Source organism: Triticum urartu, chromosome 7A (genome assembly GCF_056163025.1).
Source record: "Triticum urartu cultivar PI428250 chromosome 7A, HENAU_Tu73, whole genome shotgun sequence".
NCBI lineage: Eukaryota > Viridiplantae > Streptophyta > Magnoliopsida > Poales > Poaceae > Triticum > Triticum urartu.
The window spans coordinates 290,875,906-290,896,305 of NC_141879.1; the positions used below are offsets into that span (position 1 = coordinate 290,875,906).

General features: G+C 50.4%; 1 pseudogene; it reads left to right on the forward strand.

Annotated features, from left to right (window-relative positions):
* Positions 1-2,709: 2,709 nt before the first annotated feature.
* On the forward strand, positions 2,710-18,824 carry LOC147959344 (uncharacterized; annotated as a pseudogene).
* The last annotated feature ends 1,576 nt before the right edge of the window (positions 18,825-20,400 follow it).

The following is a 20,400-nucleotide window of genomic DNA, read 5'->3' on the forward strand; positions in this document are numbered from 1 at the left end:
AATGCTTACCATACCATGGGATCACTTGATCCCTCTCGGTACATCTTCTACGCTTTGTGATTTGATCAACTTTATTCACTCTTGACTTAGTCTTGATCAACCTTGAACCTTTCCAACTCTCTTCATTTGGATGATGCCTTGAAGGTAAGCATGAATGATGACACAATCTTCTTCTTCAAGACATGCTTGCAATAAGCTCAACTCTCACATGACCAATCTTTAGGTAATTCCTTGAATAGCACCTTGGTCGACACAAACTCTCCTTGAAACCAACACATGTACTCCAAGAAAAGCCTATGGACAAAACCTTCAAAAATAACTCAAGGCAACCATTCGTCCATAGAGATTGTCATTAATTACCAAAACCAAACATGGGGGCACCGCATGTTCTTTCAACGGCTACACACGCGGTTGATTCATTTTAATTAAGTTAAGTGTCAAGTTCTCTACAACCGGATATTAACAAATTCCCATCTGCCCATAACCGTGGGCATGACTTTCGAAAGTTGAAACCTGTAGGGGTGTCCCAACTTAGCCCAGCACAAGCTCTCACGGTTAACGAAGGATATTCCTTCTCCCGGGAAGACCCGACCAGTCTCGTAATCCCGGTTACAAGACATTTCGACAATGGTAAAACAAGACCAGCAAAGCTGCCCGATGTGCCGACAATCCCGATAGGAGCTGCACATATCTCGTTCTCAGGGCAACACCGGATAGGTCAAGCTACGAGTAAAACCAGCCCTCGAGTTGCCCCGAGGTGGCCCCGCAGGCTGCCCAGTTCGGACCAACACTTAGACAAGCACTGGCCCCAGGGGGGGGGGGTAAAATAAAGATGACCCTCGGGTTGGCCGACCCAAGGGAAGGGTAATAGGTTGTTATGCAAATGTAAAACCAAGGTTGGGCCTTGCTGGAGGAGTTTTATTTAAAACAAACTGTCAAGGGGTCCCCATAACACCCAACTGCGTAAGGAACATAAAATCAAGGAACATAAGACCGGTATGATGGAAACTAGGGCTGTAAGAGTGGAACAAAACACCAGGCATAAGGCCGAGCCTTCCACCCTTTACCAAGTATATAGATGCATTAATTAAATAAGAGATATTGTGATATCCCAACACATCCATGTTCCAACATGGAACAAACTTAATCTTCACCTGCAACTAGCAACGCTATAAGAGGGGCTGAGCAAAGCGGTAACATAGCCAAACAATGGTTTGCTAGGAAAGGTGGGTTAGAGTCTTGACATGGCAATATGGGAGGCATGATATAGCAAGTGGTAGGCAGCGCGGCATAGCAATAGAACGAACAACTAGCAAGCAAAGATAGAAGTGATTTCGACGGTATGGTCATCTTGCCTGAGATCCCGCAAGGAAGAAGAACGAGTCCATGAAGAAGACAAACGGACGAAGTCGAACGAATCCTCACAAACGCGACGTTATCGGAACTAACCCGAAGAAGCAACACCGGAAAGGAGCAAACAACATGGTAAACAACCATCACATAAACATGGCATGATGCACAAACAAGTATTATGCATGTCCGGTTTAATGAGGCATGGCAACAGCAAAGTGCAACAAACAAAACTACAAATTAAGTGGAGCTCAATATGCAACGAGTTGCATATTGACGGAACACCACATCAATTATTTAGTTCACTCCCGGTTAGGTACTCAACAATATTAAATGTTGTTAAACATGGCAAGAGAGGAAGCATATGAAAACTACCTATCTAGGCAAGTTTAAATGAGGCCGGAACAACAAACAACAAGTCCGGAAAAATCCTCATGAGCAATTTATGGATTTGGTACTGTTCTGCCCTAAACCATATTTTAGAGTTGTTTAACATGCAAAGTAATGCCACCATGTTAAACTAGGCATTTTTCTACCCCATTTACATATAAATATTATTTAAAATGGAGCTACGGTTATTTAGTTATGAAATAAATCATTTTAGCATGGCAATATGGAAAATAAACACAAACAACATTTTAAACATTTTTAACATGGATGAAAGTGGCATATTATGAAACTAGATGAAATTCTAGTCAAGTTTCATATATAAACAGTGGCGGCGCCAGGGGTATGCTCCTGTATTCACAAGAATACCCAAGATTTTGATGCAAAAAAATTATATGTATACATATTCACAGGTCAGCCAAAGGTCCAGAGGCCAGAGCCCACGCCTCTCGCTCTCTCCTCGACTCCTCGTACACACGCCCAGTCGCCCGACTCGCGCGAGTAACCAGACACGGTCGCCCTGTGTCTGCGGTCTGTCCCCCTCGGCCTCTCCCTCTCGCCCAGTTCTGCTCTCGCCTCTCCTCATCTCCCAGTCCCAGATCCCGCATGGCCGCGTCCCGCCCGCGATGCAGCAGCCCGGAGGCGGAGCAGCAGGCGACGGACCAGCCAGTGCTGGTCTGCCGGTGGCCCCCTTTCCACCCCCACAGCCGCAGTGGCGACGCCCCAGCCCCGCCGGCCCCCGCCCGCCCCCTCCTCCAGTTCATCCTCGAGCAGTAGCAGTTCATCCCAGTCCTCTGGTTCGTCCCCTCCTCTAGTTCTCCTCCAATTCCAATCAGTGGCTGATTCCAATGCCTCTAATTTCTGGATTTGTTTCTATAATGGACTAGATGCAAGTTTTAATTTTTTTTGTTTCTTTGTTTTCTTGTACTGTAGATGAATAAAAATAAGATTGCTAGCAGTAGCATATTTGCAATGTGGGAAAAGGCTTCAAAGACAAAGAAAAGAGATGAATCATCCACACCGAATCAGGCAGCAGCAGCATCTAGTACTTGTACTTCTCCTGTTCATCTTGAGAGGAATAAGAGCAATTTGCAGTTGGTGTTATGGCAACAACCAAAGAGTAGAGGCGAAACCTCAACACCTCATGTAGAAGATGATGAATCTATTGACGAAGATGATGAACCAATGCACGCAGATTTGGATGCACTCGAACCCGATCCTGGGAAGCGGATTCCCATCTCAGCGTATGCTGTCAATGACCAAGATAGAGTAAGAAGGAGATATACTGAGATGGGGCGATGTCAACCAAAAGAACATAAGTTTGACATTACAAATAAAAGTGGAAAAGAGTGTCGCTTTTGTCCTGCTTGGTTTAAAGAATTTCCATGGATTGAGTATTGTGTGGGCAAAGATAGTGCTTTCTGTTTTGTTTGCTATTTGTTCAAGGATAAAACAAAATGTCCTGGTGGAGATGCTTTTGTGAAGAAGGGATTTAGGAACTGGAACATGAAGTCGAGATTGAAGAAACATGAAGGTGATGTTAGTAGTGCTCATGCTCAAGCTCAAGAGAAGTATGATATGTTCACTACACCACAATCATCAATTCGGGAGTCTATTGCTTCAAACACCTCACAATACAAGGCTTTGTATAAGCAACGTTTGACATGGACACTCAAATGTGTGCGATTTCTATCACACCAAGGCTTGGCATTTAGAGGACATGATGAAAGTGAAAGCTCACTAAACAAAGGAAATTTCCTTGAGCTTTTAAATTGGCTAGCGGGAAATTTTGAAGAGGTTGATGATGAAGCTATGTACCTAGGGTAGGGTCATGGACCTGTCCAGCGTACCTTCCCCAAGGACATCTTTACAAAGAATCAGAAGCAGTCGAAGAGAAATCATCATCCACTCGACCGTGGAGATGCGCTCACTCGACCACCTTGAAGACACTCGACCACCAGAAGATGAGGAACCCTCCACTCTGCAACGGTTAAGACTTAAACCATAGCATTATGAGCATTTATGACATTTACTATAGACGTTACCTGTAACGCCTTTCCTTTATGAGCATTGAACTCTGTGTAATGGAGGGGAGCTGGGGTCCTGGCGTGCTCTATATAAGCCACCTCCCTCCTCTGGGACAAGGGTTCGCACTTTTGTAAACACACACACACATGTATAATCCAGTCGACCGCCTTAGGGCACCGAGACGTAGGGCTGTTACTTCCTCTGAGAAGGGCCTGAACTCGTAAAACTCATGCGTACAACTACTCCATAGCTAGGATCTTGCCTCCTCATACCTACCCCCCATTGTACTGTCAGTCTTAGATCCACGACAGTTGGCGCCCACCGTGGGGCAGGTGTCTTAGCGACTTATTGGAGAAGTTGCAATTTTTCCGATCCCCATCATCATGGTTCCAGGCGGAGGTTTGGCTGAGGGCCGCGAGATCCGTCTCGGCGCGCTCGTGTTTGTCGCCGACGACTCCGCTTGGCTTCAGGAGGCACCACTCGACGTCGATGCGCTCCCCGCCCACGGGGCGACGCACTTTCACGCGTGCGTCCGCGGCGTCCTCCTGCGGCAACCGTCGACCCAGTACCAGTCGACTCCTACGGCTTTCCCCCTCCTTGCGACCCGCCGGAACAAGCGCACCGGCCGGTTGAGGGTTCAACGGTGGGTGAAGCATGCGGTGGCCCGCCAGTCGGCCACCCCTCAAGTCGCGGCGCTCGAGCCCGACGAGTCTCTCTACGGCCTGTTCGATCTGTCAACTGGCTCCGTAGAGACTGCATCCGAGTGCGGCAGCAATGACTCGGTAGCGGAAGTCCTGATGGTCAATGGACCACGCGGTCCTCCTGGCTTTGATCGTGAAGACGGAGGTGACGGGAACGGCGATCCGTCGCGCGTTCACGAGGAGTACCGCCCCGAGCCTCTCTCCTCGCAGCAGAGAGAAGAACTTCGTCGCTGAAACATGGATGCCCTGCATACTCCTATAGTTGGAGAAACGCCCGAGGCCAAGGCCTTGGAACAGGCTCGCTTGGCCAATCTGGCTGAGCGCACTCGGCTGGAGAACCTACAGCGCGCACTCGACAATCGCGCTCGTCAACGTGCTCCTGAGTCCAGCCGACGCCAACTTTTTCCACCTCCGGCTCAGCTATACCGAACACCGATCCAAAACCTAGCAGCTGCGGCCCGGATAGCAGAGTCGATTCAACCTTCGCAGTGAGAAGCTGGCCGAGATCTGGCGCAGATCAGGGCCTTGCTCCGGGCAGCAGGAGAGCAGAATACGGCCGTGTCTCAGTCGCGGGATAGGATCCATAGAAGATCTGTGGTCGCAAATACGGTCCAGTCGGCCCATAGCCCGAGATCGCCCCCGAGGCGTGAGGGACGTGGAGAGCGGCGTGATCAGTATAGAAACCAGGAGCAGTATGATCATCGAGCCGATCGCGATGGTCGCCGTCGAGTGCCCATGCCTCCTCCAAGGAGTGGGTCATACGTGCCGCGGCCACATGAAGACAGGCGCCCTAACAGCGTCGGAAGATGTATTCCAGTCGACCCCAGGGAGCCAGGCTTTGATGCGAGATCTATTCTCGTACAAGGCTTGGTCGACAGAAACAGAGCTCACTGAGATGGCCATGACAGAGGCCCGCAAACCAGCAACAGGGTGCATGTCTCTGGCCCAGAGTGCTTCAGCAGAGCTATCAGAGCTGCAGTGATTCCCCCAACTTCAGGTTGGCGACTAGAGTCAGTAAGTTCACCGGAGAGTCCAAGCCTGACACCTGGCTCGAAGACTACCGAGTGGCTGTCCAGATTGGTGGCGGCAATGATGAGGTGGCCATGAAACACCTTCCTCTGATGTTGGAGGGCTCGGCTAGGGCGTGGCTGAATCAGTTGGCGCCTGGCAGTATCTATACTTGGGAAGATCTCGCCCGAGTGTTTGTCAGAACGTTTGAGGGTACTTGCAAGCGGCCAGCAGGTTTGACGAAATTATAGTGTTGCGTCCAGAAACCGAATGAAACTTTGAGAGATTATATCCAGAGGTGGATCACCCTGCACCACACGGTGGAAGATGTGTCTGATCATCAGGCAATTTGTGCTTTCAAGGAAGGCGTCAGGTACCGAGGGTTGAATCTAAAATTCGGTCGGACAGGGAACATGACTTTGACTCGGATGATGGAAATCGCCATCAAGTATGCCAATGGTGAAGAGGAGGAGCGACTGCGGAGCGGCAAGCACAAGGCAGTCGCCCATGAAGCCGGAGGAGGAAACTCCAGTCGAAAACAAAAATGCAAGGCCGAACCAGCTGCTCCGGGTGAGGCCTTGGCTGTGGTTCAAGGAAAGTTCAAGGGGAAGCCCAAAGGGCCGTGGAACCCCAAGAAAGTAAAAGATCAAGATGGAAATGACGTGTTGGATCTGCCGTGCCATATCCACACCAAAAAAGACGAAGAAGGTAATTTCATTTACCCGAAGCATACCACTCGACAGTGTCGGCTCCTGATCCAGCAGTTTTGAGAGAAACAACCCAAGGAAAAGGAGAAGGAGGCAGACAAGGCTGAGAGTGAAGGGGAAGATGATGATGGTTATCCTCATGTGAATTCGACTCTGATGATTTTTGCTGATGTTGAAAACAAGAGTCGATTGAAAGTCATCAACAAAGAAGTGAACATGGTTGCTCCGGCGACACCCAATTACTTGAAATGGTCGCAGACTACCATTACGTTCGACCAGTCTGATCACCCAGTGCACATCGCCACCCCTGGGAGGCAAGCGCTGGTGGTCGACCCGGTGGTCGAAGGCATTCGACTGATAAAGGTCCTGATGGACGGTGGCAGTGGCCTGAACATTCTGTATGCAAAAACGTTGAAAGGAATGGGCATTCCGATGTCCAGACTCAGTGAAAGCCACATGAGTTTCCATGGGGTCATCCCAGGCAAGAAGGCTGCGTCCCTCGGTCAGATTGCACTCGACGTGGTTTTCGGTGATGCCAAAAATTACCGCAAAGAAAAGTTGACGTTTGAAGTCGTGGATTTTGAGAGTGCATATCATGCAATTCTGGGCAGGCCAGCTTATGCACGATTCATGGCTCGACCTTGTTACGTGTACCTCAAACTGAAGATGCCTGGTCCCAGAGGAGTGATCACTATCTCTGGTAATCGGAAAAAGGTGGAAGAGTGTTTTCAGAAGGGCTCAAAGATCGCCGATGCCCAGATGGCCGTGGCAGAATTGCAAGAATACCAGAAAAATGCAGACCCAAGTGACTTGTTGCGAGCCAAGAAGCCAGCCACGGATTCAGCATTCCAGTCGTCTGGCGAGACGAAGTCTGTTCACATTCACCCGACAGACCCCAATGCTGCTCCGACCCACATTTCGACCACACTCGACTCCAAATAGGAAGAAGCGCTCATCCAGTTCCTCCGTGAGAACTGGGACATCTTTGCATGGAGGCCTTCTGACATGCCAGGTGTTCCCAGGGGACTGGCTGAGCATCGTTTTCGAGTCGACCCGAAAGTGAAACCAATTAAAGAGCATCTTCGACGGTCCGCCGTCCAGAAAAGAAAAGCAATCGGCGAAGAGGTGGCTCGGCTTTTGGCAGCTGAGTTTATCCGAGAGATTTACCACTCCGAGTGGTTAGCCAATGTTGTCATGGTCCCAAAGAAAGATGACTCACTCCGCATGTGCATCGATTTCAAGCATATCAATCAGGCCTGCCCGAAAGATCACTTCCCTCTCCCTCGCATCGATCAGATAGTCGACTCGACTGCTGGGTGTGAGCGTTTGTCCTTTTTGGATGCCTACTCCGGGTACCACCAGATCCGTCTGTACGGACCCGATGAAATAAAGACAGCTTTTATCACCCTGTTCAGGTGCTTCTGTTATGTCACAATGCCATTCGGCTTGAAGAACGCCGGAGCCACATTTATGCGAATGATTCAGAAGTGCCTGCTCACTCAGATCAGTCGGAATGTGGAAGCATACATGGATGACATTGTGGTCAAGTCACGTAAAGGTTCTGACCTGCTGACCGACCTCGCCGAAACCTTTGCCAACCTCAGAAGGTATGATATCAAGCTCAATCCATCAAAGTGCACGTTTGGAGTTCCAGGCGGAAAGTTACTCGGTTTTCTTATTTCCGAACGAGGAATCGATGCTAACCCAGAGAAAGTAGGCGCTATACTTCGGATGAAACGCCCTGTGCGTGTGCATGATGTCCAGAAGCTTACTGGTTGCTTGGCCGCCCTAAGTCGATTCATTTCTCGCCTCGGTGAAAAGGCCCTGCCTCTTTACCGACTGATGAAGAAATCAGATGCGTTCGAGTGGACTCCAGAAGCTGATACAACATTTGTAGAGCTAAAAACCCTACTTTCCACCCAGCCGGTGCTTGCTGCTCCAATCAGCAAAGAGCCTCTTTTGCTTTATATAGCAGCCACTGGACAAGTCGTCAGTACAGTACTTACGGTCGAGCGGGAAGAAGAAGGAAAATCGTACAAAGTTCAACGCCCAGTTTATTATATTTCTGAAGTCCTGACCCCGTCAAAGCAGAGATATCCTCACTATCAGAAGCTTGTCTATGGAATTTACATGACCATGAAGAAGGTTGCACACTACTTCTCAGATCACTCTGTTACAGTCGTCAGCGACGCTCCATTGTCAGAGATTCTGCACAACAGGGATGCAACTGGCCGAGTGGCAAAATGGGTGATTGAACTCCTTCCCTTGGATATCAAGTTTGAGGCAAAGAAAGCTATCAAGTCCCAAGCAATAGCAGATTTCCTCGCTGAGTGGATCGCACAGCAACTGCCGACTCAAGTTCACTCAGAGCACTAGACCATGTTCTTTGATGGATCCAAGATGTTGAACAGTTCTGGTGCTGGAGTAGTTCTGGTATCCCCCCGAGGAGACAAGCTCAGATATGTCCTCCAGATTCACTTTGATTCCTCCAACAATGAAGCAGAGTATGAAGCACTCCTGTATGGGTTGCGCATGGCCATCTCACTCGGCGTCCGTCGCCTCATGGTCTATGGCGACTTAGATTTGGTAGTTAATCAAGTGATGAAGGAGTGGGACGTCAGAAGCCCAGCCATGACTGGTTACTGCAACGCGGTGAGAAAGCTTGAGAGGAAGTTCGAGGGGTTAGAACTCCACCACATCCCCCGATTGAAAAATCAAGCAGACGATGAATTGGCAAAGATAGGTTCCAAGAGAGAGGCCATTCCCAGCAATGTGTTCTTGGAGCATATTCACACGCCGACAGTTCAGGAAGACCCTTTCATTGAAGAGCCCCCACAACCCAAGAGTGCCACGGATCCGACTGAAGTCGAGGTCCCAGCTGTGGTCGACCTAATCATGGAGGTTCTGGCCATTACTCCCGACTGGACGGTGCCCTACATTGCGTACATCCTCAGGAAAGAGCTCCCAGAGGATGAAGAAGAAGCTCGACAGATCGTCCGCCGATCTAAAGCTTTTACTGTGATAAGAGGGCAGCTGTTCAGAGAAAGTGTGACTGGAGTCGGTCAGAAGTGCATAACACCAGAAGAAGGTCGAATGATCCTCAATGACATCCACTCGGGGACCTGTGGTCACCATGCGTCCTCTCGGGCCATCGTGGCTAAAGCATACCGAGCTGGATTCTATTAGCCACGAGCAAATGAGATGGCGAAAGATATAGTCGACAGATGTGAAGGCTGTCAATTTTACTCCGATATGTCTCACAAGCCAGCGTCAGCCCTGAAGACCACCCCCCTCGTCTGGCCCTTCGCTGTTTTGGGACTGGATATGGTTGGACCGCTGAGGACCGGCAGAAGCGGATTCACTCACGTGCTTGTTGCAGTCGACAAGTTTACCAAATGGATCGAAGCCAAACCCATCAAGAACCTTGACGCTAGCACCGCTGTCAGTTTTATCAGAGAATTGACGTTCCGATATGGAGTCCCACACAGCATCATCACGGACAACGGATCGAACTTCGATTCTGATGAGTTTAGAATTTTCTGCGCCTCTCAGGGCACTCGAGTCGACTATGCTTCTGTTGCTCACCCGCAGTCGAACGGACAAGCAGAAAGAGCCAATGGCCTAATCCTCAAAGGACTGAAGCCCCGACTGATGCGTGATCTCAAACACGCAGCAGGTGCTTGGGCTGATGAACTTCCGTCAGTTCTGTGGGGTTTAAGGACAACTCCTAATCGATCGACTGGAAGAACTCCTTTCTTCTTAGTCTATGGAGCCGAAGCTATCCTGCCAAGTGACTTGCTCCACAACCCGAGTTGAACTCTTCTCCGAAGCAGAAGCAGAGCAGGCCCGGCAAGATTCAGTCGATCTCTTAGAGGAGGAAAGAGAGATGGCCTTGATCCGCTCGACCATTTATCAACAAGATTTGCGTCGATTCCACGCCAGGAATGTGAGGGGTCGGGCCTTTCAAGGAGGAGACTTGGTTCTTCGAGTGGATCAGCAGAAAACACACAAGCTCGCTCCAACTTGGGAAGGCCCCTTCATCGTCACCAAAGTTCTCCACAACAGAGCATACCATCTTTATAGTATCGAGCATCAGAAAGACGAGCCACAGGCTTGGAACGCGGAGCTGCTCCGCCCCTTTTATACTTAAACACTCGTTCAAATAAAATATAATAAGCAACACCTTTTGTAATTCGTTTATCAAAGACAAGAGCTTACGGTTCTCTCATTCGATTGTGTTGTTCTTATTTACTCCTAAAATCCCCCAGTGGGTGGGCTTAGTCGCGAATCCGTTCCGCCTAAGTTCAAAAAAATCCTACCGAGTGAAGAGCAATCCTTCCACTCGGGGGCTTAGCTGCAGTCGAGCACTCGCCTAAGTTCTCTCACTAAGAGGCTTAACGGCAGTCCAGCACTCACCTAAGTTTGGAAAAATCTTACCGAGTGGAGAGCAATCCTCCCACTCGGGGGCTTAGCTGCAGTCGAGCACTCGCCTAAGTTCTCTCACTAAGAGGCTTAACAGCAGTCCAGCACTCGCCTAAGTTTGAAAAATCCCACCGAATGGAGAGCAGTCCTCCCACTCGGGGGCATAGCTGCAGTCGAGCACTCGCCTAAGTTCTCTCACTAAGAGGCTTAACGGCAGTCCAACACTCGCGTAAGTTTGGAAAAATCCTACCGAGTGGAGAGCAATCCTCCCACTCGGGGGCTTAGCTGCAGTCGAGCACTCGCCTAAGTTCTCTCACTAAGAGGCTTAACGGCAGTCCAGCACTCGCCTAAGTTTGAAAAAATCCCACCGAGTGGAGAGCAGTCCTCCCACTCGGGGGCTTAGCTGCAGTCGAGCACTCGCCTAAGTTCTCTCACTAAGAGGCTTAACGGCAGTCCAGCACTCGCCTAAGTTTGAAAAAATCCTACCGAGTGGAGAGCAGTCCTTCCACTCGGGGGCTTAGCTGTAGTCGAGCACTCGCCTAAGTTCTCTCACTAAGAGGCTTAATGGCAGTCCGGCACTCGCCTAAGTTTGAAAAAATCCCACCGAGTGGAGAGCAGTCCTCCCACTTGGGGGCTTAGCTGCAGTCGAGCACTCGCCTAAGTTCTCTCACTAAGAGGCTTAACGGCAGTCCAGCACTCGCCTAAGTTTGAAAAAATCCTACTGAGCGGAGAGCAGTCCTCCCACTCGGGGGCTTAGCTGCAGTCGAGCACTCGCCTAAGTTCTCTCACTAAGAGGCTTAACGGCAGTCCAACACTCGCCTAAGTTTGAAAAAAATCCTACCGAGCGGAGAGCAGTCCTCCCACTCAGGGGCTTAGCTGCAGTCGAGCACTCGCCTAAGTTCTCTCACTTAGAGGCTTAACAACAGTCCAGCACTCGCCTAAGTTTGAAAAAATCCTATCGAGCGGAGAGTAGTCCTCCCACTCGGGGGCTTAGCTGCAGTCGAGCACTCGCCTAAGTTCTCTCACTTAGAGGCTTAACAGCATTCCAGCACTTGCCTAAGTTTGAAAAATCCTACCGAGTGGAGAGCAGTCCGCCCACTCGGGGGCTTAGCTGCAGTCGAGAACTCACCTAAGTTCTCTCACTAAGAGGCTTAACGGCAGTCCAGCACTCGCCTAAGTTTGGAAAAATCCAACCGAGTGGAGAGCAATCCTCCCACTCGGGAGCTTAGCTGCAGTCCAGTACTCGCCTAAGTTTGAGACCCATCCCTACTCGCAAGGACAACGAGGTGCAGGTCGACTGCAACCTTCTTCTTCGGAGCTGCGGCACCACTCCATCCCTATCCGCAAGGACGACGAGGTGCAGGTCGACTGCAACCTTCTTCTTCGGAGCTGCGGCACTAATACAACGTTCGCTCCATCCCTATCCGCAAGGACGACGAGGTGCAGGTCGACTGCCACCTTCTCCTTCGGAGCTGCGGCACAAATACAACGTCCACTCCATCCCTATCCGCAAGGACGACGAGGTGCAGGTCGACTGCCACCTTCTCCTTCGGATCTGCGTCACAAATACAACGTCCGCTCCATCCCTATCCGCAAGGACGAAGAGGTGCAGCAAGCAAAGTCCATCCGAAGGCAAACACAAGCACATTCGGAGATAAACCAAATTCAGATAAATACTAAAAGGTTCCAAGTAGTGAATCAAAAGTACTCGGGCACCAAGCCCGAAGGAGTTTAACGGTTACAGAAACCACTTGGCATTCCAAGGTAAATTTAAAGCGTATCCAAGTTTCATAAGATTGTTCACTCAGCCGGAGGAGGACTGGCAGGCTCCATGAATGAGTTCAGATCGATCCCATCAGCGATCCGAGTGGCAGCAGCAATGAAAGTCTCCATGAAGGACTGGAAGTCGTGCTTTTTGGTGTTAGCGACTTTGATCGCAGCCATCTTGTCTTCACGAACCTCCTTGCAATGGACTCGCACCAGGGACAGCGCCACGTCAGCACCACACCGGGCGGAGGATTTCTTCCATTCTTGCACTCGGTCAGGGATCTCGTTTAGTCGAGTCATCAGAGATTCCAGATCATTCTGAAGCGTCGCCTCCGGCCAAAGCGTCGAGTCGATTCGAGAGACAACCTCCTTCAGGCGTGCGAGGTATCTTGTGGCGCTGGTGATACGGGACTCCAGTTGGAGCATGTTCATCATAGTTTCGTCGCAGACCGTGGAAGCGATAGGGTCCATGCCCGTCTCGACCCTCCCAGTTTCTTCGTCAAAGTCTTGACAAAGTTCTGCAGCCAAGAGTCAGTTCAATCAACCGAGCAAAATCCGATGGCAAACATCAACACAGTCGGATTAAAAGAAATACCTCCCAGCACGAGATAAAGCTTCTTGGCGAGGGTCCTCAGATAGGCTTCTGTGTCGTTCCTCTTGCGGATCACAGACTCCAACTTTTCGTTCAGGGCGACCTTATCCTTCTTCAGGCTGGTCACTTTGCGGTTAGCTTCATTAAGACAAGATGTCAGTCTAGTCACCTCTCCTTCAAGCGTTCCAACTAAAGCAAGCTTCTTCTCTGCGAGAGCGGTTTTGTCTTGGGCTGCTTTTTGCACGGCGGCGAGGTCCGAGTCCTTGTACAGAGCCAACTTCATTTTCTCTGCAAAAGAAATAATCGAATCAAAAAATAGATCAAAGAGATATATTGAAATTCAGTCGGCAATCAGTTACCTTCCATACCAGCGGCCTTGTCTTGAGCTTTTTTCAGATTTTGCTGAGCCAATTCCAAGTCTAAGTTGAGTTGCCTCTGCTTCTCTTCGAGTTCAGAAAACTTGGAGATAAGAGTACAAGACTTCTGCAGGAGGCAAGAGACAGGTCAATCGATAGGTTCGAAAGCAGTTCATTTCCGAATGAATAAAACCTAAAGAAGTGGACAACAAGTTGTTCAGACCCCAGTCGACTGCCAGCAGTCGACCGCGGTCTCGGGGACTACACCCAGTGGGTGCACTTGGCGTGCCCCCACCGGTTCTGATCCCACTCGCCCGGCCCGCCGGAGTCGAGTGCAAGGAGTAAAAAAAAGAGAGAGAGAGAAAGAACAATTGCGCCGTCAACGAAAGAAGAACTCAGACCACAGTCGACTGTCAGTAGTCGACCGCGGTCTCGGGGACTACACCCGGTGGGTGCACTTGGCGTGCCCCCACCGGTTCTGATCCCACTCGCCCAGACCGAGTGGAAGAGCGAAACTACCGAAAACAACAACAACACCCAGTGGGTGCTCTAATTCAACGCGAACAACAGGAGATTGTGCAGAAGAAGATTTTTCGAGAACAAAAACAGTCGGAAAGTCCACTCACCTCAACGTTGGCCCGAAGAGCGGCACTAGCATCGTAGGCAGCCTGACTGCTCTCGTGCACTATCTTCACCCGCTCCATCATCATATCAGCCTGTCGGATGGCTTCCACAGCCGCTTCCGACTGGTTGTCTGGGACGGGGTAGCTGGTGAAAAAATGTGCAGACGACCCATGTGCAACTGCTTGAGGCTCCACGGTGTGGAGTTGGATAGTTGAAGGAACCACAGGCGCGGTCGACCGCGTGGGGTGCCCACTCGGCAAGGGTGCAGCGAACGTCACAGCGGCCCTGCCCGCATCTTCAGCCTGACAGACGGGAGGCGTTGCAGTTGGTTCCTGCCGGGCCACCCTGCCAGCTGTTACCTTCTTGCTCTTCCTAGGCTTAGGAGCCACATCTTCGTCGTCGTCCGAAAGGTCAATGATGTTGGGTGGAGCTGCAAGACAGAACATTCGACCCCAAGTGAACCACTCGACCCTAAAAGGATCAAGAATCGAAATTGCAAGAGTTCATACCTGGGTTAGAGGTCACCGCATCCTCCATTTCCTCGTCCTGGTACTGGTATGAAGAGGTCCCTGACGTAGCAGCACTGCAAAGGCCCGCATTCAATCGGTTACATCCAGTTAATTGAATCCACATAAAGGACAAGTCAGATGGTTACCCGGAGATAGTAGGAACGGTCACTTTGATCCGAGGCAAAGCTTTGGGCGGTTTGGAAGAGATGGCTTTCGGCACTTTCGGCGCTGGAAGCGGCGCGACCTTGGATTGCTTTGGAGGCTTCTTAGTCGGCGTCGGGGAAGACGTCCTGGGGCGCTTCGAGGATTGCCCGATCGGCGCAGCCACCAAGTCCGGAGCGCGTGCCGGGTCATGAGTGTGCTTGGACCTCCTCTCCCTGCGAGGAGGCGAGTCGACTTCTTCCTCATCGGTCGATTCATCACTCTCCTCATCCTCCTTGGCTTCTGAATGCTCCTCGCTGCTCTCGCCCCCGCTCCCTTCTTCTTCAGCGCCGGGGTCCTGCACTCCGTTGGGCATCGAGTACATTTCAATGAGGGCCTGAAAGGATAACAATCAAAAGGCATTCAGTCGACCACAAACGGGACATCACGTGGTGAATCGGAAAGATACTTGATAAAACAGAAATATACCTGCTCCGGCTGGCGCGAGTTGTCGAATGGAATCACCCTCCTGGATCCCCGAGGGTTGTCTTTGTTGCCAGTGATTCCCCTCAACCAGTTCTCCAAGATATCCTCGCTGACCTCCTTCGGGTGGATCCGAGTGGTATCTTCGAGCCCAGAGTACATCCACATCGGATGGTCGCGCGCCTGAAGAGGTTGGGTGCGTCGACCGAGAAAGACCTCCAGCAGATCCATCCCGGTCACTCCGTCGCGGACAAGCTGGATGACCCGTTCGACCAGCTCCTTGACCCGCGCCTTCTCTTCTGGAACTACCTTCAGGGGAGCAGGCTTCTCCACTCGAGCCAAGGAGAAAGGAGGAAGTCCAGTCGACTGGCCAGGGGTTGGCTGATCCTTGCAGTAAAACCAAGTCGACTGCCAGCCCCGGACCGAGTCAGGAAGGATCATCGCTGGGAAAGTACTCTTGCTCCTCATCTGGATCCCTAGACCACCACACATCTGGATCACCCGCGTCCTCTCGTCACTCGACTTGGCCTTTTTAACCGACTGGGAGCGGCAAGTGAAAATGTGTTTGAAAAGCCCCCAGTGCGGTCGACAGCCCAAGAAGTTTTTGCACATGGACACGAAAGCGGCCAGATAGACTATGGTGTTCGGAGTGAAATGGTGGAGCTGAGCCCCAAAGAAGTTCAAAAAACCCCGGAAGAAAGGGTGGGGAGGCAGGGAGAATCCGTGATCTACGTGGGTTGCTAAGAGGATGCACTCCCCCTCTCTAGGCTGCGGCTCAGTTTCGTCCCCCGGGAGCTGAGCCGACTTGTGGGGGATCAATCCCCCCTCCACCAGGTCGTCGAGGTCGCCCTGCGTGATTGCCGAGCGGATCCAGTCGCCCTGGATCCAGCCCGCCGGCAGGCCGAACCTCGACGAGGATCCGCCCCGGCTGGTCCGCTTGCCCTTCGCCTTCGCGGGCGCCTTCTTCGCGTGTTCCAATGCCGCCGTCTTGTCCTTCCCCATGGTGGCGGATCGAGCTCGAGCAGAGGTCCGGCGATGAGGCAGAAGCGAGAGTGGCGGAGGGATCGGGAGAAAGAGAAGAGAGAATGGGGGCGTGCGAAGCAGAGGCCTGGCCCGAGACCTTTTATAAGGCCTTCCACCGAGTGGCTGACTAGTGGACCCAAGCGATCTAAACAAACCCCGCAACAGTCGCGTGCGCAGTACGTGGCGAAAAAGGTGGCGCGGGGATCGAGGAGACTTACCTAATCCATCCCGATAACCTCGTTTCCTCCCGTCTGGCGCGATTCCCAAAATTTGAATCCCGCGAGATCCGCGGAGAGCGGAACAACCTGTCAGATTGAAGACAAACACCCTCTACATCATCATTCGGAATTCAACCATGAAAGTTCACTCGACAACATCCAAGAATGGACCAAGGCTATTGAGAAAGGAGTCGACGTCGTCTCCTCAACTCATTGTTTCAGGACAAGGCATATTCATAGCACAAAGAGTGGGACGGAAGTGTTCTCGACCCCTTCCTCACTCAAACCCTGATCCATTCAGGGGCTAATGATGAAGCTATGTACCTAGGGTAGGGTCATGGACCTGTCCAGTGTACCTTCCCCAAGGACATCTTTACAAAGAATCAGAAGCAGTCGAAGAGAAATCATCATCCACTCGACCGTGGAGATGCGCTCACTCAACCACCTTGAAGACACTCGACCACCAGAAGATGAGGAACCCTCCACTCCGCAACGGTTAAGACTTAAACCATAGCATTATGAGCATTTATGACATTTACTGTAGACGTTACCTGTAACGCCTTTCCTTTATGAGCATTGAACTCTATGTAACGGAGGGGAGCTGGGGTCCTGGTGCGGTCTATATAAGCCACCTCCCTCCTCTGGGACAAGGGTTCGCACTTTTGTAAACACACACACACACACACACGTATAATCCAGTCGACCGCCTCAGGGCACCGAGACGTAGGGCTGTTACTTCCTCCGAGAAGGGCCTGAACTCGTAAAACTCATGCGTACAACTACTCCATAGCTAGGATCTTGCCTCCTCATACCTACCCCCCATTCTATTGTCAGTCTTAGATCCACGACAGTTGACAGGGTTGTTCTCAACAATGCTCCACAAAACTGCAAGATGACTCACCATGATATACAACAAGAGGTGATAAAAAATTGTGCACAGGAGACTACTAAACTAATTATTGAAGAACTTGATGGTGGTCATTTTGCAATACTTGCATATGAGTCTAGTGATGTGTATCAGAATGAACAGTTGGCTGTTTGCTTGCGTTATGTTGAAAATAAAGGAAGGGCGGTTGTAAGATTTCTTGTTCTTGCTCATGTTGAAGATACTACCTCTTTGACACTTAAAGCTGCAATTCAGAAACTGCTTATGACACACAATTTGACCTTTGCAATGGTTCATGGGCAAGGATATGATGGAGCTAGTAACATGAAAGGTAATGTTAATGGCCTAAAAAAACTAATTATGGATGAGTCCCCTTCTGCCTATTATGTTCATTGTTTTGCTCATCAACTACAGTTAACTCTTGTTGTTGTTGCTAAGGAGAGTGGTGATTGCACTTGGTTCTTTCAGCAACTTGCACACTTGTTAAATGCTCTTAGCATGTCTTGTAAAAAGATGAGAATGCTTTGGATAGCTCAGGCCGAGGAACTCATTGATGCATTAGAATTGGAAGAAGTGGAAACAGGGAGTGGGCTGAATCAAGAAATGGGTTTGGGAAGGCCATGTGATACACGTTGGGGCTCTCACTTCAAAACCGTGAACCATGTCATCTCTATGTATGGTGCACTATGACGAGTCCTCATCAAGATTGGAGACGAGTATCATGGTGCGGAGGCCCAAGCGGCTCTATCTATATTGACACCATTTCGATCATCTGAGTTTGTTTTCAGAGCACACTTGATGCAAGAAATATTTGGATACACGGATGAGCTGTGTAGAGCTTTACAAAAGCAAGATGAAGATATTGTTCATGCTATTGAGCTTGTTGAGGTCACAAAGTATCACTTGGAGTGTTTGAGGACCGACGCTAGATGGGATGATTTTCTCACAAAGGTCACATGTTTTTGTACAAAGCATAAGATCAAAGTTGTTGATATGGAGGGTCCTTACTTTCCCATTGGCCGGCCTAAAAGGGGTTTATGTAATGGTGCGATGAATTACCACTGTTTCAAAGTTGATATGTTTGTGGCTGTCATTGATAGGAAAATAAGTGAACTCAATGGCAGATTTAAAGAGGTAAACACATAGCTACTTTCTTGCATGGCAGCATTTTGTCCACTTCGTCTATTTGCTGCTTATGATCAGGAGAAGTTGGTTAGGCTTGCTACAAAATTTTAGGCTAATGATTTCACAAGTGATGAACTGGCAAGACTTCCATGGCAACTAAACATGTATGTTACCCATGTGCGTAGAGATCAAAGGTTTCAAAACTTAAAGAATCTATGTCAACTTTCAGTTATGCTTGTAGAGACATACAAGCATGAACGATATCTATTGTTTACAAGCTTCTTAAGTTCGTATTGATTCTGCCAGTTGCTACTGCTAGTGTTGAAAGGGTATTCTCTTCAATGAACTATGTGAAGAATATGCTAAGGAGCAAAATGGGTGATGATTACTTGAGCAATTGTTTGGTTACATTTGTTGAGAGAGAATTCTTCAATCAAGTAAAGGATGAGGATGTCATCAATCGTTTCCAGAAAGGCAACCGCAAAGTTATATTGTAAGGTCGGATATCAATCATATCATCATTTTATCAATCAAAAGGAACTTTTGTATCCATGTTTTTTTATAATTATTATGGTTTGACACATCCAAAAAAATTCTATTGTCATTATGGCGTACTATTTTGTTCATATATTGCAATAGCCGCACTATTTGGTTCAGATATTGAAATTCTCGTACTATTTGGTCATATATTGCACATAGAGTAAAAATATTGGGTGAATACCCATCCAGCAATTCCTGGCGCCGCCACTGTATACAAAACATTTCAATCCGATGCACGGTTGTGGAAATATTAAATGCATGATCAACAAGGGTTTTTCTATAAAAACAACAGTCTGTGGAAAATTAGAAAAAACGTCCTCGCAGGGAAAAAAACATCACGGGCCAGATCTGAGCCAAACTGGGCCGGGGGAAGCTGCTGGTTGCTCACCATGGGCTGGGCCCAAACGGTGGAACAGGAGGCCGGGCAGGCCTAAAGAGGTGCTGGGCCTCGCAGGCTGATCGAAGCAGGGGAGCGCTGGGCCCTGGAGGTTGAGCGAGGTCAACGTGAGCGGGCGACATTGGGTCCTTGTTCAAAGCAGAGGTGAGGCATCGACGGATCCGGGCGGTGAAGGCCGTTCCCGCCGGCGGACTTGACGGATTGAGGTCGGGGAAGGCCCTGGCGACCATGGTGGGACTTGGCAGACTCTTGCGACTCCGACAGCTCCAGGTGATGGACGAGGAGGAGGAGGAAGGGCGTGCTGGTAGAAGACAATAGGAGGAGGTCCGGCGGCCATCGTTTCATCGCGGCAGCAGGGCGTCGGGGAGCGGCTGCAGCAGTATGGATCCGGCGGTGGGGAGGTCCAGGCGGAGAGCAGAGGCCACGCAACAAGCGGCACGGGAACGAAGACTGGGCACGGGTCCAGAGACAAGGGCGGCTGCTCCGGTCATCGGCATGGTCCTGTGTGTGTGAGAGAAGTGAGGCGCCAGAGAGAGAGGGAGAGAGAGCAGCAGGGAAGAAGAGAGGCGACGAGGAGCTGCATAAGGCCGGCCTTGGAGCACTGGCTCGGGGCGACGAGATGAGGCCGAGCGCTCCTGCTCGGCCACGGGCGTGGAGAGAGACGAGAGGAGGCGCTGCCTCGTGCGGTTGCTGGTGAGGAAAATCAAGGGAGAAGGTGGCGGCGGTTGGTTGGGAAGGAATGGGTCTTGAGGGGATCCCGAGAGGATTTGGTGCAGTGGCGGCGTAGAATAGGAAGGACGGGACAGCTCCCCTAAATTTTAGGGTTGCTCTCTTTATATATGTTGTTGGAATTAGGTTAGGGGGGTAATCAGTCCGTCCGACTGTAATCTGAGGGTCGAGAATAAATTGGTTAGGGAGTTCAATTAACAAAACGGAGATGGTTTAGGGATGTTAGGGGATGATCTGAACGCAACGGTGATGACTAAGCGGTACGGGTTCGGGACAGTTGCCGGACGTGCGTGAGGGGTCAATGCACTGCGCAAGGAGGGGTCATGCTGGGCCTAGGTGGACTGTGAAGAAGGGCTTGGGCTGAGAGGAAAGAGGGGGAATCCAGCTCGGCGACTGTTTCCGGAGAC